Genomic DNA, 25238 nt, shown 5'->3' with positions numbered 1-25238 from the left:
CCGCTACTGTGCCCCATCAGATGCTGCCAGTGTTCCCATCAATTGCCGCGACTGTGCCCCATCAGATGCTGCCCGTCACTTACCTGTCTCTCAGAGTGTCGGTCTCCTGCACATCCTCCATCTTCTTCCGTCCTCTCTAAGGCGTCTAATCACAGCACCCGATGTTCCTGCCAATCAGGTGACCGGTAACAGACGCGGCAACCTGATTGGCTGAGAGGCGGATTCAGTGTTAGCAAATTCCTTCGATTTGCTAACGCACAGCTGAGTGGCGCCCGCTGTTCACATTTTTGGGGGCATATTAGAGCTTATCGTTGTGATTCAGGCGCCCGAAAAGGGGCCGGACACCTGAATAGGAGGTGTCAGCATCGACCATAGATAAATTCATGCCCTGCGCCTGTACCCTTTATGGATGCACCGCCACTGAAACTTACATTCCTCATCCTCACTAGGCCCCACTTGGCTGCGAGCCCCATAGCGCCTGCATGGGTCGCTATGGCGGTAGTTCCGCCCCTGCTAGGGCCAGTTTACTAGGGTCCATTTTTTGAGAGGAGCCAATGAACCTACCAACGTGATTTTCAAGCGTGGGAGAAAACCAGAGCACCTGGAGGAAACTCATGCAAACACAGATAGAGTATGCGAACTCCATTCAGGTAGTGTCCAGAGCAGAACCCAAACTGAGGACCCAATGCTAACCACTAAGCTACTGTGTTGCCCAGTGTCACTTTCCCACAGCACTCTCGTCCCCTGCTATGCATGCTTAGCCATCTCTTCTATCCCTGCTGGTAGCTGACCTCCAACTACACCAGTAGTTCCTCAGTCCTACTGAACACTGCACTTTGAGAATCACAGTCAGGAGTTTGTGACTTGAGCTCCTTTCTTATACTGAATCAGAACATCGATGACTGACTTTACTCCAATGCCCGGAGTTGCTCTTTAAGACTTTCCAGTAAACAAACTACGTCAAGGCTTTAGATCAGCTTCCACACTAAAGAGATTACCAGGCATACGTGCCATGTAATCATTACACAGCTATGATATAAATACACACATAAATAGACTTTCACCAAATAAATGTTTACATCGCAACCACAGCTCTGAAAAGTACATATAAAATATGTTTTTCAGCAGCTTGTCCTAAAAACAGGAAACAACTGCAAAACATTTCTATAAAAAAATATGTTCAAAAAAAGCAAACGCGCAAATAACAAATAGATAATACAGTACATATGGTGTTTTGTGCATTTGTGCAGCTGCAGATCTGTTAGCGTAGAGCAAATGAGCAATTAAACTTTGCTATAGTAACAAAAATACACAAACTGAAGTCATTATGTTTCATTATGGGAAAAGTGTTTATTTGAGTAATAATGTATTCTATTTATTTATGAATTAAAAAAAAAAAAAAAACATGTATTATTATTAATGCTACTACCGCTAATAATGATATTAATAATAATTGTGGTTTATTATTATGGCAAAAATCTTTAACCAGTAATGTATTCTATATTTCTATATCTAGCTATCTACTAGTATCTATTTCTCTAACTATCTATCTATATATCTACAGTATCTATAAACTGAATTTATTTACAGAAAAATTGCAATTATTATTATTATAATTAATTTAATAATTTAAAATGTTTTCTTTGACTAATGATGTATTCTATTATCTATCTATCTATCTATCTATCTATCTATCTATCTATCTATCTATCTATCTATCTATCTATCTATCTATCTACCTATCTATCTATCTATCTATCTATCTAAAAACTGAATTTATTTACCGAAAAATAGCAATAATTATTAATAGTATTTATAATAATAATACTACTACTAATAATAATGTATTTATTCATTTTAAATATTTTATTTAACTAATGATGTATTCTATCTATCTATCTATCTATCTATCTATCTATCTATCTATCTATCTATGAACTGAATTTATTTACAGAAAAAATATTTGTATTATAATAATAATAATAATAATAATAATAATAATAATAATAATAATAATAATTTATTTAATCATTTAAATGTTTTATTTAACCAATGATGTATTTTATCTATCTAAAAAAAATGAATTTATTTACAAAAAAAATATTATTATTAATAAATAAATATTACTAATGACGTATTCTATCATCTATCTTTTTTTTCTTTCTGTCTGTCTATCTATCTATCTATCTATCTATCTATCTATCTATCTATCTATCTATCTATCTATCTACTGAATGTATTTACAGAAAAATTGCAATTATTATTATTATTATTATTATTATTATTATTATTATTATTATTATTATAATTAATTTAATAATTTAAAATGTTTTCTTTGAATAATGATGTATTCTATCTATCTATCTATCTATCTATCTATCTATCTATCTAAAAACTGAATTTATTTACAAAAAAAATATTATTATTAATAAATAAATATTACTAATGACGTATTCTATGATCTATCTCTTTTTTCTTTCTGTCTGTCTGTCTATCTATCTATCTATCTATCTATCTATCTATCTATCTATCTATCTATCTATCTATCTATCTATCTATCTATAAATTGAATTTATTTACAGAAAAATTGCATTTATTATTATTATTATTATTATTATTATTAATTTAATAATTTAAAATGTTTTCTTTGACTAATGATGTATTCTATTATCTAAAAACTGAATTTATTTAATGAAAAATAGCAATAATTATTATTAGTATTTATATTATTAATACTACTACTAATAATAATGTATTTATTAATTGTAAATGTTTTATTTAACTAAAGATGTATTATATCTATCTATAGCTATCTATCTATCTATCTATCTATCTATCTATCTATATATCTATCTATCTATCTAAGAACTGAATTTATTTACAGAAACATTATTTTTATAATAATAATAATAATAATAATAATGTATTTATTTAATCATTTTAAATGTTTTATTTAACCAATGATGTATTCTATCGATCTATCTATCTAAAAACTGAATTTATTTACAAAAAAAATATTATTGTTAATAAATAAATATTACTAATGACGTATTCTATCATCTATCTCTTTTTTCTTTATGTCTGTCTGTCTGTCTATCTATCTATCTATCTATCTATCTATCTATCTATCTATCTATCTATCTATCTATCTATCTATCTATCTATCTATATATCTATCTATCTATCTATCTATCTATCTGCCTGCCTGCCTGCCTGTCTGTCTGTCTGTCTATCTATCTATCTATCTATCTATCTAATTATCTGTTTGTTGATCAAAATTGGTTTTAGTTAGAGCAAAAATAATATTTTATGAAATCTCTGACCAATAGATTATAGATATCATTTTTCAAAAGAAAACAAAATATTAAAAATGTAGAGTGTCCCTGGAAACCAAGGACAGCTGGCAATTACATATACTACATATAGATACAAACAGACCTAATGCATTTCAATTATAATCGCCTATGCATAAATTGTAGGATCTATATTTATGTAAATGTAGCTGGGGAGCAGCAATTCATTTCGAACAGTACATGAGATTTCGGGATCTTATTAATGTTATAACAGACAAAAGGAAATTCTTTTTGCATCTAAGCCCCTCGGTTCGCCATCTGTACAGTAAGCTTGATAAACGATTTACTCGCCAGCAAAAGCTGTCTAACTGATGTCACCATGAATTCCGTCCTCCTCTCACGCCCTTGACGGCTGATCTATGAGCTGGCCTGATAGTCACAAGTAATTAGCTGTGCTAATTAAAATCGCAATTTATGTATATATGTTTGTGCAGGCAGGATGCAAAATAAAGTCATTTGCTTTGACACCGATTACTGAAATCTTGCAAGCAGAAAAAAAAAAAAAAAATTCTTAACCCATTGGATAGCAGTACAGGAATGATAAACACAGTGCTCAAATGTGTGAAAATAAAAAGGGCAGTAACAAGATATAAAATGCAAAGCAAACATAGCAAATGTTACATATTTATTACAGGCATCTATATGCACAGTATATACATACACAGTATATACTATATATATTCTAAGAATTGCAAACAATTGTAACAGAAAAAAAGGGAGATGCTACTGCCAACTCTTTATAAGGTACAAAAATCAAGACTGTCATCCTGATACTTATTTCACCACTAAGTAAGGCATTGATGTGGAGAAAGTAAGTGTATAGGTGACCCATAATTTGTGAATTTCTGTACTAAAGACCGGTCACTGCTGCTCTCTCTAAAAGTACAGGATGACTGGTCTTGTATCCGCCCCCTCCTGTAGTTTTCTGCCAGCAGTTTGAAGTGACTGGAGCCTGATGGGTCCTCCCATAGCTCTCCTGTATGCACAGACTATGTACAGCACATTGGTGATGTCACAACTACTGGGACGTCCTCGGCTTTGCGCGGTGATATCTGAATGATGCCTACAGCTACAGGCATTATTCAGATATCGCCGTCTTCAGCCGCTGATTCTGTGCACGATAAGAATGATCAAAGCGGTGGTTCTGCCGCTTGATCGTTCTTATAGGCAGCGGGAGGGGACGTCCCCCCTCCTGCCACCATCCGGTGTTTCTCCGGGCTCTCCCGTGCCATCGGGGGCCCGGAGAGCGAATGGGTCGGTGCTGCTGGAAAGCATAGAGATGACTGGTGACCAGATGGCCACAAGTCATCTCTATGACCGTTGGAGGCCCGGGCGCAATGTTATGACGTCACGCCCGGTACCCGTAAGTAAACAAAGCCGCACACGCGGCTGTCGGCATGTGATCGGTGATTTTTTTTCCACTGATTTAATGCTTGTAGGCCTGGAGGAGAGATGTGGGGTCTTATTGACCCCACATCTCTCCATAAAGAGGACCTGTCACACTGATTCCTATTACAAGGGATGTTTACATTCCTTGTAATAGGAATAAAAGTGATAAAAAAAAAATGAAAAAAAAAAAAAAAAAAAAAAAAATTAAGTAAAAGTGCAGAAGCGAACACGCATGCAGGTCATGCCCACATATGTCAATGCCGTTCAAACCCCACATGTGAGGTATCGTTGCGTGCCTTAGAGCGTGAAATGTTAGGTATCTATTTACTCGGCGTAACATCATCTTTCACATTATACAAAAAAATTGGGCTAACTGAACTGTTTTGTTATTTTTTAATTCATGAAACAGTTTTGTTCCCCAAAAAAAGGCGTTTGAAAAATGATTGCGCAAATACCGTGCGAGAAAAAAAGTTGCAATGACCGCCATTTTATTCCCTAGGGTGTCTGCTAAAAAAAATATATAATGTTTCGGGGTTCTGATTCATTTTCTAGCAAAAAAATTTATATTTTTACATGAAGGAGAGAAGTGCCAAAATTGGTCCGGTGGTAACGTGGTTAATTATAAACTTATTGGGTGATGCTCTGGTTAAAATTAAAAATTATATCTTGAAATGCCAAGATTGAGCCCTGGCTACTTACTCGGGGCTGCAGTCACCCAGACATTAGACTAGTGCACCAAGCTACCTTACCCCCTTCCGTTAGCAATTGGAAGATCCGGGACCCCTTTTGCTCAAACAAAGGGCCAGTTTACTGTCCTTTAGACTTTAGGGGGGCCGGACTGCGCCCAGTTGGAGTAGAAATTTCCCAGCATAAGTTGGAGCAACCAATGCTCCATCTTTGGTGTCAGTGGTAGGAATTGTGTCCCATCGTTGGTGTCATTGGGACCAATTGCGCCCCTCTGTTGGGGTCTGTAGGAGGAATTATGCCCCATCGTTGGTGTCAGTGGATGGAATGGTGACCCATTGTTGGTGTCTGTGAGAGGAATTGTGCTCCATTGTTTTTTTCATTGGGAGGAACTGTGTCTCATTGTTGGTGTCATTAGGAAGAATTGTGCTCCTTCGTTGGTGTCAGTGAATGAAATAGTGCACCAAGGGCCTAATAAAAGCAAACAATGGTCCACATCCGGCCCCCAGGCCGCAGTTTGGAGACCACTGCTTTTGCTTAGCAATTTGAATTCCCAAACACACCCATAATAGGCTTGTAGCTGTTTCTCACAAACAGAAAACCTGACAAGACAGATTCAGGATTCTGCAGGCTTTAGCATAGTTGAAGTGTTTGCCTGACAGTATTAGCAGGTGCTAAGTAGTTTTATGTGTTGTGTGGAATGGCTTTTTAACATTTAGGCTTCATTTCCATGGACGTTTTTACAGCCACTTTCTTTAGCCTTTTTTACAGCTTAAAAACGCCTGTCCATGTTTATTTATTTATTTATTTTTTGAAAAAATGTTTTTTTTTTTTTGAGCTGGAGCTCAAAAACGCAGCGGTAGCGTTTTTGAGCGTTTTCGCGCGTTTTTGAGCATTTTTTACGTCTGGCGTTTTTACAGCTCTACTCTGGAGCTTCAGAACGCCCTGGTCCTGTGTTTTTTTTACAGCTCAAAAACGCCTATGCCATCTGCAGCTCAAAAACGCCTATGTGGGCATGATGCCATAGAATAACATGGACAGGCGTTTTTAAGCTGTAAAAAACGCTCAGAAAAGTGGCTGTAAAAACGTCAGTGGAAGTGAAGCCTTAAAGTGTATCTTTACTAGGTAGACATCCTCCGTTTTTAAGGACTATAAATATAGTTTATTATTTGGTTTAATTTTCTCTCATTTTGGAGCATTAAAGCTTTTGGAGCTTTAAAGTTAAAATAAATCTTTCAAAAAATATAAGTACTGCCACTGCTGACTTACAAGGTCCATCATTCAGAGCTGTCATCCTGATCCTTATTTATTTTGACTTGTAACTGAGTGTATCTGTGCAAATGATACGCAATCTTTTTTTTTCCAGATCATTTACTTGCTAAATAGTAAGGCTGGATTCACACTGTTGCGATCTGTTAACACATCTGTGTTAAAGGCTAAGTTCACTCTTAAAAAAATCTTTTTGCAGGTAAAGAAAAAGTGCATTTACCGTATATGAGTATGAGCCGACCCAATATAAGCCGAGGCACCTAATTTTACCACAAAAAAATGGGAAAATGTACTGACTCGAGTATAAGCCTAGGGTGTCCATCTGCATGCCTCACTGTGCCCCACTGTGTCCATGTGCATGCTTCACTGTGTCAATGCCTCATTGTGTCCATGCCTCACTGTGTCCATGTGCATGCCTCACTGTGTCCATGCCTCACTGTGCCCATGCCTCACTGTGTCCATGACTAGACTGACGTTTAACATGGGAGTTTATGGAAAGGCTGCCCGGGTATGAAAAATTGGTGCTCCCCAGCCGTAGGTCCCCCAGACAACAAACTTTGCACACTTATAAAGGAGAAATGGGGCTGCATGTGCCAAGTTTTGGGTCCAGGGGACCTACGACCGGCCGGAACCAGGTCCCCAAAGTCACCGGAGAGTCTATGGAAGGGGTGCCTGGCTTTGAAAAATCGGTACTCCCCGGTTGTAGGTCCCCCGGACAACAAACTTTGCTTTGGCTACATGTGTGTGTGTTTGGGGTCCAGGGGGACCTACAGCCGACCGGTACCGGGTTCCCCAAAGTCCGGGAGATCAGGTGCAAAAAGGTGACTTGAGTATAAGCCGAGGGGGGCATTTTCAGCACAAAAAAAATCGATATTTAAATTTTTTTCTTAGGCGCCTTGAAAGCATTGCACACACGATCAGCAAATCGCAGGTGCCATGTCAGGCTTCTGCAGACTGTCAGTAGAGCTGTCTGTCCATACCTTTGATACAGGCAGGCAGTTACTGAAATCTAGGAAGATCAATGGACTACGAAAGCGCTCATCAGCACCCTTGCACTTCATTGAGAACTACAAGCCATGTCTTGCAAAGGATGATGTTAGTTGTAGTTCATCCATTCACAGAACCCCATCCTCACGGTTATGCTATCACAATGGTGAATCGGGTCGGGGAGAAAGCAGGTGATTTAGTGACATGTTACACCCACTTGCAGGGCTGTCTTAATGAGAGGGCACACCTGGGCACTGCCCAGGGGCCCCAGCTGCATGGGGGGGGCCCTGCACTTTCCCCAAAATAGCTGGTCCTTGAGCCCGCGCTCCCCCAAAATTGGAGGTCCCATAATGGCACTGAGAGCGATGGATACACAGGGGAGGCAGGCTGGCAATGGTGCCCCATGCTGTGCTGAACGATACCTATTATTTCACAGCCAGCAGGGAGGGGCAGGGCCGAAGCGCCAGTGATGCTCTGACCCCACCCCATGCAGCTTGAGTGCTCGGGACTCGAAGGCTGCGGGGTAGGAGCTGGAGTGGGAGCTGCTGAGTCTGCAGCACTAAGAGCCCAGTAGCATTGTGGATGGTGTCATGGTGAGCCCAGCTGTCCAGCACTGTTTGCACCGAAAGGCTTGGAATGCCCGGAAGGATACTCCATCTCCATTGTAGGGGCCCCAGAGCATTACTTTGCCCAGGGGCCCATGATGCTATTAAGACGGCCCTGTTATGGGGACAGGAAGTGAAGGAAATTTCCCTTCACTTCCTGTCCCCATAACAAAAACAGGAAGTGAGAGGAAATCTCTCCAAAGTGAGGAAATCCCTGGTTGTCATCAGGGTCACCTATTGAAAGATTGCCCCTCTATTCCTGCTCTGGTGACATCCAGAAATTGGTATTTTCTTTCACTCTCAGCAACATACCTCCCAACTTTTTGAGATGAAAATGAGGGACACCTATCAGCAAAAAGTATGCAGGAATAGGACACACCCCCTGCTACGCCCCCTTAAAGGAGAATTGAACAAAAAACAAGATTGGTTAAACTCACAAGTGTTTTTTTTTACTACTATTCCTTTATATTGGCTATTGGAATTTACAAATGCAGCAATTTAGAAATCAGATGAAAGGTTTCGCTCTGGGAAACACTTTTTGAAAGATAAAAAGTGCATTTTATATACATCTATATACGGTAGATCAGACCAAAATGAGGGACAAGTGAGGAGGAAAGAGGGACAGAAGGACATTGCTCTGAATCAGGGACAGTCCCTCGAAATCAGGGACAGTTGGGAGCTATGCAGCAATAGCAATAAACAGAAATATTGAGGGGGACACAGACAACAATAAAAACCTGGCAGGTGTTCTAATCCCTCTCCACTCCATCCGGAAAAAATAAATACAAGTTTTGCCTTTAGTTATACTTTTGGAGTAAATGGCACCGCAAGGCACTAATGCACCCATTGCTGCAGCACAACGGTGTACACCCCGACTTAAAGGAGTTGTAAAGGAAAAAAAAATTTTGCCTAAAATTAATGGGTCAGATTCACAGACATTTACACTTGCGCCGCGTATCAGTGATACGCTACGCCGCCGTACCTTACCTGGCGGAATTTCGAATCCTCAGCGATTTCGTGCCGTAAGTTACGGCGGCGTAGTGTATTTCTGGCGGCGGAATTCAAATCGGCGATTAGGGGACGTGATTCTTTTTTTTTTTTCACAAGAAAGGGGGGGGGGCGTGATTCATTTAAATGAAGCGCGTTCCAGCGCCGATTGAACTGCGCATGCTCCGTTTTGAAATTTCCCGCCGTGCTTTGCGCGAAATGACGTCGCAACAACGTCATTTTTTAAACTTAGACGTGAGTTACGTCCATCCCTATTCACGGACGACTTACGCAAAAAAACAAAAAAAAAATGTTTTACGCGGGAACGACGGCCATACTTAACATGGCAAGTCTATCTATACGCCGCAAAATACCAGCTTTAACTATACGTCGACTAGCGACGACGTAAGAGAATGTGACGGCCGCGCGTACCTTCGTGGATCTACGGAAAAAGCTAATTTGCATACCCGACGTGGTAAACAACGCAAACTCCACCCAGCGGGCGCCGAAGTATTGCACCTACGAAGCCGTACGCCTGTCGGATCGAACCCAGATGCCGTCGTATCTTGGTTTGAGGATTCAAACTAAAGATACGACGTGCATACTCGCTCTGTGAATCTGGCCCAATGTCTGCAAGGTAGACAGACAGAATAGTGTAATGATTCTGTTTAAAAACGAGTAAATACCTATTAAATCCCTTCATCTATATCACCTCCGGCATTCTAGTTTCTGTTCTCTCATTCACTTCCTGGTTTGCGGCGCTCATTCGTATAAGAACTACATTTCCCAGTATGCATTGCGGCACGCTCAGTAATTCACACCTCCTTGAAGTCTCTAACATGTAGAGAGCGTCCTGCCACACAGATGTAGTTCCCAGGAGGGGGTGAGCACGTTACTGACCACAGCAGTAAAGCCTCCCATCACGGTGGTCAGTAAAATCAGACAAGCAGGAAGTGAACAGAACAGAGAAGAAATAGAGCAACTTCTGACCAAAAACGAACAATGAGGAAGTGAAAAGAGGAATGTCTGCAGGTAAAGGATGCTTATTATGAAAAAAATGTTTTCCTTTACAACCCCTTTTAGTAAGGATCAGGATGACAGTTTCAGAGCCTGTACCTTTAAAAAACAATCAGTCAGCAATGTTAGTTTTCAGATCTCTGTCCTGCCAGTTTCCATACAAGCCATTCCTCCTGTACCAATTAAGCACCACCCGCTGTGCCTATTGAGAAATACGGCTAATGGGAAGGCATGAGTTTGCTATAAAATTACAAGCAATTTAAGTCACCAAGTATAAGCAATTAACACTTTTACCTCCTTTCCTAGCTATGGCGGGGGTGAGGTGGTACACAGCCCAGAGTCTGACACCCTGAAAAGCTCTGTGATTGTGCCCCCCTCCCCCCATGAGTGACAGCAGAGCACACACACCGTATATAACAATAAGCAAAGCTTTTATTCTATTTCTGGTTCATATTGACTCGCACATTAGAGCACGACCGTTCCTTTTCCACATTATTTACAAGCAGACGATAAACATGCATGCCAAGTTTGATCACCACTGTGGAAATAATTTTAGCTTTCTAATGAAATATCTGCTTTATAAAGGACCATGCTAAGAATATTTAGCTGAAAGCTTGTAATTATTTAGTCTGAATATCGCTCCCTTCTCAGTTCAATAATGTGTAGTGCTGCAATTTTAAATAAATATACAATCACTGCATTCTCCTACAGTAATTACCAATTTCGCATGTCTTCCAAGGTCAAGGTGAGAATTATACTCTAATAGCTATGTATAAATCAAAGTCAGACATGAATGAATGAGGATTTGTCAGCTGACAGTTCAAAAAAAAAAAAAATGAAACTGGGAAAACGTCAGCCCCCTAAAGACACCCGCCCATGTGCTCTTTATTAACATACTAAAGAAAAAAAAAAGTAATAATTTTTTCAATATAGACCTTATTTTAGACCCAGTGTACTTCTAGCTCGCTGGGTCTCTGCACATCTCGATGGAATGCAGGCGGGTCATGGCTGGAGGGAGGGGCCAGCAGGGTGTTGTTAGGGTTGCCACCTTTTCTTCAAACCCAAAAACGTTAGCGGCGCACAGCAAATTTGTTTTATGCATATATTTTGCTCATAGGTGAGCGCAGCCTATTGCATTAGGGTGTACACCCCAAATCTCAAACACACATGAATGTGTGTATATACTACATACCGTATTTGCCAGGGTATAAGGCGACCGGGCGTATAAGACGACCCCCTAATTTTACAGTTTTTTTTTTAAGATTTTTTGCCTGTACTCGCTGTATAAGACGACCCCCCCTTCCGAGGAGCCATATTCTTCTTCATTCTTGCTGGAGCCAATCATGGCGAGCGATGTATTCTATTAATGAATACAACGCCTGCTTGGAGTGGCAGAGGCTGTAACATCATCAGCCCACGCCGCTCTGACTCTCAAAGCCAATCCGAGTATGTACAGCTATGTACGCAAGGTAACCCCCTCGGGAGAGAGCTTCCCAGAGGGGGTAAGCTATTGCGGGGAGGAGCCACAAGAGCCGCCGTGGGACCCCAGAACAGGAGGATAGGGGCCACTCTATGTACAGTGCAGTTAAGTATGACATGTTTGATATCTTTTTTTTTTTAGGTAAACCATTCGTACCACTTTAAGCCCCATACACATGGGCAGAATGCCGGGCGACATCCGCCAGTTCAATAGAAATCTGCTGACATTCAGCCCATGTGTATGGCAGTAGGTCCAACAGAAGCTGGGCGTTTGGCCGACTTCTATCAGACTGGCATACTGCAAAACCAGCAGCTGACCGACTCCCGATCAGCGCTCTCAGCCAATGGCTAAGTATAACATATTTATTATTAAAAAAACTCCTTTATAACTTTAACAACATCAGAGAAGCTCTGAACAACTTATGCCTGTCATAGGGTTTAGGTGAGTTCTGAGTATTCTCTTCAAAGCCTCTCAATGCATAGAAAACGTACATATCCTTTCTCTGACATTACAATGCCATCACAAGAAAATGTGCAAAACATTCTTAGATATGGAGTGTAAGATCGAGAAACTGGTCTTTGCTTAAGAGCTCTTGTGTCTGTCCTCTACATCTATACACGTTATGTACACAGTGTGCGCTTTCTATAGAAGATGCACGCCTTTGAATTTCTTTTTCTGCACATAAAATTATTTTAACTCTGCAGCTGCCTATAAGATCTTGAGAGTAATTTGAGAGCAATAAGCAATCAGTCTCCCTATTATTAGGATGGGCCCCTTGCCTAAGCCAGGCATACATTTGTCAGCATCAGTGGATGCACAGTACATGTGTCTTCAATATTCGTATAACAGGGCACTATTTTTTTTAACACTATTTAGGGCGGGTGGAAGTAATTGATGTAAAAGGGGAAATACTTTTACAGACAACGGCCCGGATTCACGTAGATCGGCGCATCTTTAGAGCGGCGTAGCGCATCTCATATGCGCTACGCCGACGTAACATAGAGAGGCAAGAACAGTATTCACAAAGCACTTGCTCCCTTTGTTGCGCCGGCGTAACGTAAATTGGCCGGTGTAAGCCCGCCTAATTCAAAGTAGGAAGGTAGTGGGCGTGATCTATTAAAATGAAGCGTGACCCCATGTAAATGAAGGGCCGAACGAACGGCGCATGCTCAGAATCGTAACGTGAACGTAACCTATGCCCAGCCCCATTCACGTACGACTTACGTAAACGACGTAAAATACGACGGCTGTTCCGTCGTCCATACCCTAACATGGCTTACACCTGCTTTATGTGGCTTAACTTTACGCCGGACGTACGCCTTACGTAAACGGCATAGATTACTGTGACGGGTGTAAGTTCGTTCGTGAATCGGCGTATCTCGCTCATTTACATATTCGACGCGTAAAACAATGGAAGCGCCCCTTGCGACCAGTGTAAATATGCGCCCAAGATACGACGGCGTAGGAGACTTACGTCGGTCGGATGGAGCCAAAATTCAGGCGTATCTTATTTCAAGAATCAGGCACAGAGATACGACGGCGCATCTGAGCACTTACGCGGCGTATATAAAGATACGTCGGCGTAAGTGCTTTCTGAATCCGGGCCAAAGTGACTATGACACAAGTTACTCTGATCTAATTTACAAAAGCTTTATAGATAAAACTGTTATGCCACGTACACACAATCGGAATTTCCGACAAGAAAGGTTCGATGTGAGCTTTTGGTCGGAAATTCCGACCGTGTGTAGGCTCCGTCTGACTTTTTCTGTCGGAATTTCCGCCAACAAAAATTTGAGAGCTGGATCTCATATTTTCAGATGGGAAAAGTTCTTGCCGGATATTCTGATCGTCTGTATGCAATTCCGCATGCTCGGAATCAATTCAGCGCATTCTCGGAATCATTGAACTTAAATTTTCTCGGCTCAATGTAGTGTTGTACGTCACCGCATTCTTGACGGTCGGAATTTTGTGTGACCGTGTGTATGCAACACAAGTTTGAGCCCAAATTCCATTGGAAAAAAATCCACGGTTTTCTTGTCGGAATTTCCAATCGTGTGTGCATGGCATTAAAATTTAATTTGCAGTGGAAGATCGAGATTTTAAATATAATTTGTTTAGAGATCGTGGCACTTTGCTTCATATCTACTAGCAATGTCCACTTCTGCAAATCTATTGGAGGTCAGTTCAGGATCTCCTTCAAGGATTGTTTGATGAGGACTTCTACTTTTGTCCCAAAATCTTTTTCTTAGGGCTACTCCCTACCAGATTGCCTAGGCTAGCTAAGAGGTTATTGCATCATATTCTAATGGCTGCTAGATGCCTTATAGCCCTCCAATGGAAGAGGCAAGCACTGCCGACCTCCATTGAGCTGTACATCAGGATTAGGGATGTGGAGATTATGGAGCCACTTGCAGCTTGCCTCATCGGCACGGTTGAGCGGCATAATGCGGTCTGGGAGTCTTGGCATTTGGGAGAAGAACCCTTGTGAGGCTCTAGTATTCCTAACTGCTCCCTGTAGCAGCATACTCTACCCCCCAGGAGCGATGAACTCAGGATCTCACAGGCTTTTGTTCTTTTTCTTTTCTTTCTTTTTTCTTTTGTTGTTACTTTAGGAAGTTGTCTAAGGGCATTTAGCAATGCATTGGGCTTCATCCCTAGGCCCTGTCAGGCTTTAAGTGGTCCCTTTTGGGATTGAGTCCAATTGCTAATGTTTATAAAGCCAAACTGTTCAACATGCACTTTTGGTCAAATACTGTTGCTACCACTTGAAGATGTCTGAGGCCTCGTACACACGGCCGAGGAACTCGATGTGCCAAACACATCGAGTTCCTCGGCGAGTTCAGCCCTGAAGCCGCCGAGGAGCTCGGCGGGCCGAGAGCTCCCATAGAACAACGAGAAAATAGAGAACATGTTCTCTATTTTCTCGACGAGTTCCTCGGCGGCTCCATCGGGCCGAAAGTGTACACACGACAGAGTTTCTCGGCAGAATCCGGCTCTGACCGAGTTTCTCGCCGAATTCTGCCGAGAAACTCTGTCGTGTGTACGAGGCCTCACTGATACAATTCCTGCATTCCCTTCAGACCTCTGTTTTTAATGTGAGTCTGTTGTTGACCATATATGATGTCCTTTTATTTGTTGTTTCTTTTCCCTCTTTGCTATGTAAAAAAATTATTATAAAAATGGTCAATTGAAAAAAATATATATATAATTTGTTGACCAACACAGACAGTTCCTATCTTGTACACTTTGATATACAGTGAAGGTACATTTACTGTCACATACAAACGTGGGAAAAAACAAGAATAAATGGGGCGCTGGATTCAGATTTTCTAAGGGTCATGAGGACATCGCAAGACGAAACGCATAGGGTGGAGCAAGGACGCTGACGTCACCACACAGACACCGACATCATACTTGCAGCTTGGAGATCTGGCTGGAGATAATAGACTATGCAATTAAGCTATTTACACCAGTGCCTTGATGACACTTTGAAATGTGAATGGATATAGATGTTTTTTAATAAAAGCTTGGTTTTAAAATGACTTTACAGTATGGAAACTTCCTTTTTCTGTCCTCCTCTTATGTATGATGATTTATGTGAGTGATTATTACTAAGAGTAAGTCATCAACCACTGAGTGGGCCTGTTTGATGGTGGAATGCACAGTAGCTGGTTTATAATTTGACCAGCCTTTATTTCTGGTGAGTGGATCTAGTGAGAACAGTGAAGGATTACACTGGGCGTGTGGTGCACAGTGGCATGAGAATTACCTCTAAGGAGTTTAATGACATCTGATACAGCACAAGATTTGGCCATTGGGGGCTTTCTTGTTGAAATAACACAGACCCGTTTCTACTTTTTCCTGGGACATATTTATATATATATATATATATATATATATATATATATATATATAGTATATATATATTGGCACTTTCAATAGTGTTTTTTACACAGGATATCTGCACTAAGCGCTTTAGGTATATGAATTCTTTGCACAGTATATTTTATGAAATATTTATTTGTAGTTGCACTAGCACATTATTATGTATGAATTTGTTAGGCACATTTTTGAATTAGATATTTCTGGACACAAGTGGGAGGCATTAGTGTAGTATGAAGGGTTGATATAGACTAGCCTTACTCATTTTCCAATATCACTGAAAACCTGAGAAAAAAACCTACCAAGCATCTCTTGGTGCCCAAACTGATGTATTGCGTGCCAGGAACTATGGGCCAGATTCACGTAGAATCGCGGTGGCGTAACGTATCCTAGATACGTTACACCGCCGCAATTTTTCATTGCAAGTGCCTGATTCACCAAGCACTTGCGATGAAAACTACGCCCGCGGCCTCCGGCGCAAGGCGGGCCAACTCAAATGGGCGTGTGCCATTTAAATTAGGCGCGCTACCGCGCCGGACCTACTGCGCATGCTCCGTTTCCTAACTCCCGCCGTGCTTTGCGCGCCGTGACGTCATTTTTTTGAACGGCGACGCGCGTAGCGTACTTCCGTATTCCCGGACGGCTTACGCAAACGACGTTAAATTTAGAATTTCGACGCGGGAACGACGGCCATACTTTAGACAGCAATACACTTGCTGACTAAAGTTAGGGCACCAAAAAAAACGACTAACTTTGCGACGGGAAACTTGACTACGGACGACGTAGCGAACGCGAAAAACCGCTGTGGATCCGCGGTAACTCCTAATTTGCATTCCCTGACGCTGGTTTACGACGCGAAATCCCCCCAGCGGCGGCCGCGGTACTGCATCCTAAGATCCGACAGTGTAAAACAATAACACCTGTCGGATCTTAGGGATATCTATGCGTAACTGATTCTATGAATCAGTCGCATAGATAGAAACAGAGATACGACGGCGTATCAGGAATAACGCCGCTGTATCTCATTTGTGAATCTGGCCCTCTGAACTTTGGGAAGCTCTAAGATGCAAATCTCAACTTTTACAAGAATACAAAAGTCAAGGTACACAAATAACTTCCAATTGATCATTGAAACCACACCCCAGGTTAAAAGAACCAGTAGGGAACCATTATAGACCTTCATAATGTGGCGTTTCTGGGGCACATGTAATGCAAGTAACTTCCCATTGTTCATTGAGACCACTACTCACATTAAAGGCCCGTACACACAATTTGACTTTTTGACAACAATTGTCCGACAGACCTGTTTTAGCGTACAATCCGACCGTGTGTACGCTCCATCAGACAAACTTTTTCTCTTTTTCATCTGAAAAATTTTCGCTGTGAGAACAGACAAACTTTCTGGCAACAAATGAACTACGTCGGCTAATCTGATCATGTTGTACACAAGTCCATCGGACTAAAGTCCAAAGTACAAACATGCATGCTCAGAACCAATGCTAAAGATCAGACAACAATAGCAGAAGTTGCCCAAAGGGTGGCGGTAAAGAGCAGAAAAACCACGTAGTACGTCTATTACGTCACTACGTTCTTGTTTGTTGGCTGAAAAAGTCTTGCCGTGTGTATGAATGCCAAGTTCACGGCCAACGCCCATTCGGAAGAAAAATCCACGGAAAAGTCAGATGGAAGTCTGATCGTGTGCATGAGGCTTAAGTGGACCAGTGGGGAACTGCAGTTTCTGGTACAATTGTAATGCAAGTAAGTTAACATTGGTCATTGAGACCACCACTCACATTGAAGGAACCAATAAGGGACAGCTACAGATCTTGGTAATTTGTAGTTCTGAGGGCCCTTGTAAAGCAAGTAAGTTAATATTGATCATTGAGACCACCACTCACATTGAGAGGACTGATTGGGAACTGTTGGCGACCAGTGGCGGCTGGTGCTCAAAATTTTTGGGGGGGCGCAAAGAAAAAAAAATTGCAGTCTCACTGTGCCCAAACGCAGCCACTGTTACATGCCATCAAACGCAGCCACTGTTACATGCCATCAAACGCAGCCACTGTGCCATCAATTCGCACCACTGTGCCATGCCATTAAACGCAGTCACTGTGCCATCCGGTGTCACCACTGTGCCATGCCATTAAACGCAGCCACTGTGCCATACACTGTGCCATACATTGTCACCACTGTGCCATGCCATTAAACGCAGTCACTGTGCCATCCATTGTCACCACTGTGCCATGCCATTAAACGCAGCTACTGTGCCATCCATTGTCACCACTGTGCCATGCATTGTCACCACTGTGCCATGCCATTAAACGCAGCCACTGTGCCATACATTGTCACCACTGTGCCATGCCATTAAATGCAGCTACTGTGCCATCCATTGTCACCACTGTGCCATGCCATTAAACGCAGCCACTGTGCCATACATTGTCACCACTGTGCCCTTTAATGGTCACCACTGTGCCAATTGTCCCCACTGTGCCCTGTAAATTGCTTTCTCCCCCCTCCGCCCGGCACTTACCTTACTGGTTTTAGGCATCCACGTCCCACGATGTCTTCTCCCGCCCTCGATGACTGACAGGCGTCTCAGCCAATCAGGTTACTGGTAGCCAGAACCGGCCAACCTGATTGGCTGAGACGCCTGTCATCTTATTCAAGGGGCGTACAGTCTGTGCGCTCCGAGAATAAGCTTCCGGGCTGTATTGGGAAAGCCTATCAGAGCCGCTGGCTTTGATAGACATTTCCCTACAGCCAACCAGCTGGCGTTATTCAGATGGCCGGACATTGAGCGCCGACCATCTGAATAACAGCTGCAGCGGCGAAAATAACATAGATTCGTGCAATGCATGAATCTATGTTATTTCACTCAGTGGCGGTGAGAGCCAGAGGGGGCGGCGCTCCAGCGCCCTCTATGGACGAACCGCCACTGTTGGCGACATTTGAAATTTGGAGCTTCCAGGACACATATGATATAATAGAAATAGGTTAATGTTCGTAATTGAGACACTCAGGTTGGGAGGGCCAATTGTGAGCTGTTAAGCCGCGTACACACGATCAGTCCATCCGATGAGAACGGACCGATGGACTGTTTTCATCGGTTAACTGATAAAGCTGACTGATGGTCCGTCGCGCCTACACACCATCGGTTAAAAAAACGATCGTGTCAGAACGCGGTGACGTAAAACACAAAGATGTGCTGAAAAAAATGAAGTTCAATGCTTCCAAGCATGCGACGACTTGATTCTGAGCATGCGTGGATTTTTAACCGATGGCTGTGCGTACCAACGATCGTTTTTTTCCCATCGGTTAGGAATCCATCGGTTAAATTTAAAGCAAGTTGGCTTTTTTTTAACCGATGCTTAAATAACCTATGGGGCCCACACACGATCGGTTTTGACCGATGAAAACGGTCCATCAGACCGTTGTCCTCTGTTTAACCTATCGGGTGTACGAGGCCTTAAACACCTTTTCAATGTGGAATTTCTGGGGCACATGTAATGCAAGTAACATTCTATTGGTAATTGGGACCACCACAACTAGAATTTAGAGTTTCTGGTGCAATGCTCTGCAATGATACATTCATGTTTCTGTAGGCAGGCCCGGATTTACCACAAGGCCACTGAGGCCAGGCCTTGGGGCGGCAGTGGCATGGAATCCCCCGACGCCCGGAACATACAGTTAAGGGCGGTAAGTTATGGGGGAATCCGCTCACTCGTTAACAAGTGATTGCGGAGATGTCGCCGAAATCACTTGTAAAATGTGTGCTCCCTTCCGTCCTCCCCTCTCCCCCCACCCAACATACCTCTCTTTGCTGGCTCTATCTTCGGGACTCCGTCCTCCCCCCGGCCACCGAGTCTGTCTCCTGTCCCTGCTGCCGATGTACAGAGTGAGAGGGGAGAGTTGTGCTCTTCCCATCTCAGCTGTGACAGGAGTTCTAGCACAGTGCTAGGACTCCTGTTTTGGAGGTGACAGGGTCAATAAAGAGAACATGTCACCTCCAATTGCTATCACACAGGGAATTGTTTTCTTCTGTGTGATAGCAAAAAAGTTAAAGCGGTGGTTCCCCCTAAAACAAATTTCTAACAATAGATTCGTAAGACCCGTTACACTGCGGGTAGGCTGGCTTTTTTTTTTTTTTTCGTACATACCGAGATCTCGCCGTCTCCTCCCTTGGCGGTGGGCGTTCCTAGTTGATTGACGTTCCTCGGACGGGCGCATATACGTGACGTCACGACTTTCCGACAGAAGCCGAACGTCATTGCGCAGGCGCCGTATAGAGTCGGCTCTATACGGCGCCTGCGCAGCGACGTTCGGCTTCTTTCGGAAAGTCGTGACGTCACGTATGCGCCCGTCCGAGGAACGTCAATCAACTAGGAACGCCCACTGACAAGGGACGAAACGCCGAGATCGAGGTATGTACTAAAAAAAAAAAAAAAAAAGCCAGCCTACCCGCAATGTAACAGGTCTTACGAATCTATTGTTAGAAATGTGTTTTAGGGGGAACCACCCCTTTAAGTGAAAAAAATTGATAAAAAATAAATAAATAATAAGAAATAATAATTAAATTAATAAAATAAAAATGTAAAGAATAAGAAAAATAATAAGGAAAATTATACAAAAATGTAAAAAAAATTAAGTGACAAGCTACAAAAAAAAAAGTCATAAAAAAGTAAAAAAAATAAAAATTTTAACTAACCGTGCCGCCCATTCTTCGTTGATTTTGGGGGGGGGGGGGGGGGTGGACAGACAGGGAAGGGGTGTATTGCGGAACCTGGCCTTGGGGCGGCAGGGAAAGCAAATCTGGTCCTGTCTGTAGGTGTTTGTTTTTAGGTTAGGATAACGTTTTAGGTTTTTCTACAGACTAAACCTTCCAACATTTTGAGATGGGAATGAAGGACACCTACTACCAAACGTATACAGACATAGGACACGCCCTCTGCCACCACCTTTTTTTTACCACTACTATTCCTTTATATTGGCTTTATAAAATTTACAAATGCAGCAATTTAGAAATCAGATGAAATATTTATCACTGGTAAACACTTTTTGAAAGATAAAAAAGTGCATTTTATATACAACTACTGTATATAGATCAGACCAAAATGAGGGACAAATGAGGAGAAAAGAGGGACATTACTCCAAATCAGGAACAGTCCCTCCAAATCAGGGACAGTTGGGAGCTATGTAAGTGATGTACTTTAGGTTAACTCTAAATACAGAAAACACAGCAGAAAATGTGAGATGACTCCGCTTGGCATCACAGGTTGGCCAGTTCCATCAGGAAGACTCCAGCCGTTGTTATTAACCCACAGGATCATCACATAACTGAAATAAAATTATTTGAGGGTCTTGCCCATTTGCTTCCAGCATAGGGTCACTGCATTTTGGAGCCGATCTCATGATCTAATACCCCCAGATAGCAGGGAAACTATTTTTATACTGGAATGTTATTTGGAAGTCGGTCTGGCAATTCAAACATTATTACTCTGGCACAATAGATGTCAAGTCTAGCCAGCACTGTCTACGAGCGGCTAACCTTGCATTGTGTTAGCTGACGGGCCCCCTTCTCTGTATAAAGTATCCGAATCTCCCTAAACACTCCCCTTTATCTATTTTGCATTAGAAGAGTTGCATGCCTGACTTGTGATTGTCTTATTCCGCTCACAATGAAGGGAGCACTGAATTGGCACAAATTCACACAAAAGACAACATTGCAAGGCAAAAAACACTGAAGGATAAAGGACTGACAAATTATAGTGAGCGTTTCCTTTTCTTGGTATAACTCTTTTTCATTATCATCTGACAAAATATTATTCAGAAGCGAAGGTTACAATATAATTTGGTTACAATATAATTTGGGCACCCATTTAGGAGTGTATAATCCTAACAAATTGGATACATTCATCTATGAAATACACACACATAGGTTAGACCCCTTTCATACTGGAGGCGCTTTTTCAGGCACTTTAGCGCTAAAAATATCGCCTGTAAAGTGCCTGAAAAATGCCTCATCTGCAATCCCAGTGTAAAAGCCTGAGGGCTTTCACACTGGGGCGCTGCTCTGGCACGATGTCAAAAAAGTCCTGCAAGCAGCTTTTTTAAGTGCTTTAGGAGCGGTGTATACACTGGCCCAGATTCAGGTAGGGGCGCGCACTGATACGGCGGCGCAGCGTACCGTTTTTACGCTACGCCTCAGTAAATTACTGTAGCTACGCTTCATTCACAAAGCATTTGCTCTGTAATTTGCGGCGGCGTTTCGTAAAAGGGGCCGGCGTAATCGTGTAATTTAAATGATCCCGTAGGGGGCATGGATCATTTAAATTAGGCACGTTCCCGCACCGAACGTACTGCGCATGCTCCGTTGGGAAAATTTCCCAACGTGCATTGCGGTAAATGATGTCGCAAGGACGTCATTGACTTCGATGTGAACGTAAATGGCGTCCAGCGCCATTCACGAACGAGTTACGCAAACGACGCAAATTTTGAAAATCGAGACGCGGGAACGACGTCCATACTTACCATTGGCTGCGCCTCCTAATAGCAGGAGCAGCCTTACGGCGAAAACGACGTACGCAAACGACGTAAAAAACGAGCGCCGGCCGTGCGTACGTTTGTGAATCGGCGTTAGTATGCAATTTGCATACTCTACGCTGACAACTACGGGTGCCCACCTAGCGGCCAGCGTCAGAATGCACCCTAAGATACGACGGCATAAGAGACTTATGCCAGTTGTATCTTAGGCTACAGTCGGCGTATCTAGCTTTCTGAATACAGAAAGTAGATACGCCGGCGCTAATTAGAAATTACGCTGCGTATCTATGGATACGCAGGCGTAATTGCTTGCTGAATCTACCCCACTGCTTCTAAAGCTCCCCTTTCCATTGAAATCAAATGCAAAGCGCCTCGGCAGTGGCGCTTTATGGGCGCTTTTAACTCTTTATTCGGGTGCTAAAAAGTGCCCTGTTAACGCCCAAAAAACTCTGGTAAAGTGCCGCTAGTTTAAGCGGAGCTTTACCAGCATTTTCCGGGCACTGCCAGTGTGAAAGGGCTCTAATCTATAGAGTACCCGATGTTGGGGAACTATAAGTGCCAGCACTAAAGCCACACTCATTCATGGGCTTGTACTCTGTTTTACGGCTTGCCAAGGCAACTTCTTGGAATTACAGCTCCCAGCATGCCTTTCTGGGTTTGCGCAAATACAGAACCCTTCGTCCTCCTGTTGTATGATTTGCAAAGAGAAAAACCAAAGGACTTACTGTACAGCTTGTGGTCAGTCTTATGTCATCACTTTTGCAGCACACTGTAACAAAGAACAAAGCCAAGAGATGTGTTGTTATTATTTTCGTTATGCATTGATTCGTACAGTAAGTATAAATAAATTATTAAATGCATAATATTATTTATTTATTAAATACATTGCAAGAAATGCGCCCTAAAAAACACACCAGCATGTCTGAAAGCTGATCCTGTATTTCAAGAACGGTAAAATAATTATGGAACCATTTGTATACTGGTAAAGCCACTCATGTCAACACAAAAGGTAAACGCCAACTTCACCCTAACAAAACAAAAAAAAAGAATATGGCTAAGGCTCAGGAATTGAAACAGGGACCTCCCCCAGAGGTCAAAGATCAAAAGGCGGGTTCCCAGAGGTCCAAGGTCAAAGGTCACAGGGCGTGGCTGACCCACCCCCACCAAAGTGTACCGCCTACCCCAACTAAGTCGGGGAATGAACAAGTCGGGGTAAGCGTCTGTGACCTTTGACATCTGGGAACCCGCCTTTTGACCGTTGACCTCTGGGGGAGGTCCCTGTTCCAATTCCTGAGTCCTAGCCATATTCTTCAATGGGAAACCCTAACCCTAACACCCTAACCCCCTAACCCCTTAACACCCTAACCCCCCTAACCCTAAAAAGGTTTTCTTGCAAGCAAAAGGTTTAATACTTACAACACCTGCCTGTTATGTTGCCAATCTCTGCTGTCTTTAGGCATTACACTGGCATCTGCATTGGGCACCTGGTTCACACTAGTGCGACTTGTGATGTGACTTGAGTTGCACAAAATTGCATGACAACGGAAATAGTTTTCTAGGATGCCCATTTAAATTCATGTGACTCAGAATGGTGCGATTTTGGAAAAGGTTCAGACACTACTATGGTATGATTTACAGTGCAAACTGGTTCCACAGAATACGCAAAGTCGCATAAAAATCACACCACATTATTGCATTGTAAATTGCATTGCAGTAGTGTAAACCTAAGTGAGAGACAGCAAGCTGGATGACCTCCTAAGCCTATGTCAGACTTTATTTCTTTATTTCTTTATTATTATTATTAATACTTATATAGTGCCCTCAATTTATGCAGCATGTTACATACACTGTACATTGCACATTCACATCAGTCCCTGACCTCAAAGGACCTTACAATCTAAGGTCCCTAAAGCCTAGTACACACTACTAGTTTTGACTATTTTGACTGACAGCTCAGGTCAGAGTCGCTGCACTAACGAGGCCGGCGATGGACGCCGCGCAAGACACCAAAACTGTAAGTAGTAAAATGTAATAAAAACATTTTTTCCCAGGAATGTCAGGTCCACTTTAGGGGTGCGCGCTATACGCCGGAGCGCGCAATACCCCGATAAATACGGTAGTTGTTGGTAAACCTAAAGAAGATCGTACATCAGATCTGTATCACAACCTGAAACTGAGACCAGATCCATCTGTTCTGTTTTTATAGGATGCTTGATCTGCTCAATGGCCTGCAAACAGCTGCCGAGGGTTTATAAGAGCAGGGTCCCCTCTGTTAATTGATTTTTCAGGAATTCCATGTAAAAGATCATCCGCACAGAAGCAGAACAGAAAAAAAAAGAGAGCAGCTGTCATTAGCAACTGATCAAGTTGTAAAAAAAAAAATCCAGGATTCTGATTGGCTACTATGGGAAACACCTCCACGTCTCTTTTCTGTGGGTGACATAAACAATTAGGGGAAAGCTTTGCAGTCAGCTTCATAGGAATGGATGTTACACATCCCTGTTGTCACGAGGGGGTTAAACAAATCTAATCGCCCACATAATACATTTTAATATTCTATACAATACATTTAGGGTGCACTATTAACTTGTCAGCCAACATCCCTGCCGTACAACATACCATAAATTACCATAGTACATCTGCTACGTGTTAGCGATCTGTGGAACGCACGCCGCAGAGCTGCCAAGGCCCGTCACTGTCTCTATGGCTGATTATCATAACAGAGGAAAAGTGACGGCATTAGGAAATCATCGATTTCACCAAGTGAAAGAAAGGAGAAGGCTGCCAATCTTTACAAAATGGTGGCCTGACACAGAGGACACGGGCTAGGCCTCATTTCTCAAATGCCTTATACAATAAAGCAGCTATTTTCAATCAGGGTTCCTTGGAACTGTAGAGTTCCTCCAGAGGTTGATAGGGGTTTCTTGAGCTGTAGCTGACTGACTCCCCCATAAGGTGGTGCCTGTATAGTTCCATGGCGTTTAGCAGTAGTGGATTTAGTTTTTGTGCTGCCCTAGGCCTGACTAAACTCGTGCACCCCCTAAT

The 25238-nt window shown here is 42.4% G+C and overlaps 1 protein-coding gene across 1 annotated transcript in view; it reads right to left on the bottom strand.

The window, feature by feature from the left end:
* BAZ2B (bromodomain adjacent to zinc finger domain 2B) overlaps positions 1-25238 on the bottom strand; it is a 426898-nt gene that overhangs the window by 309740 nt on the left and 91920 nt on the right. The window contains 1 exon segment of the mRNA XM_040357901.1: positions 22919-22962. The gene's annotated coding sequence lies outside the window, so the exon portion shown is untranslated.

This window comes from Rana temporaria, chromosome 6, assembly GCF_905171775.1.
Source record: "Rana temporaria chromosome 6, aRanTem1.1, whole genome shotgun sequence".
NCBI lineage: Eukaryota > Metazoa > Chordata > Amphibia > Anura > Ranidae > Rana > Rana temporaria.
This window is presented reverse-complemented; position numbering and strand designations above follow the sequence as displayed.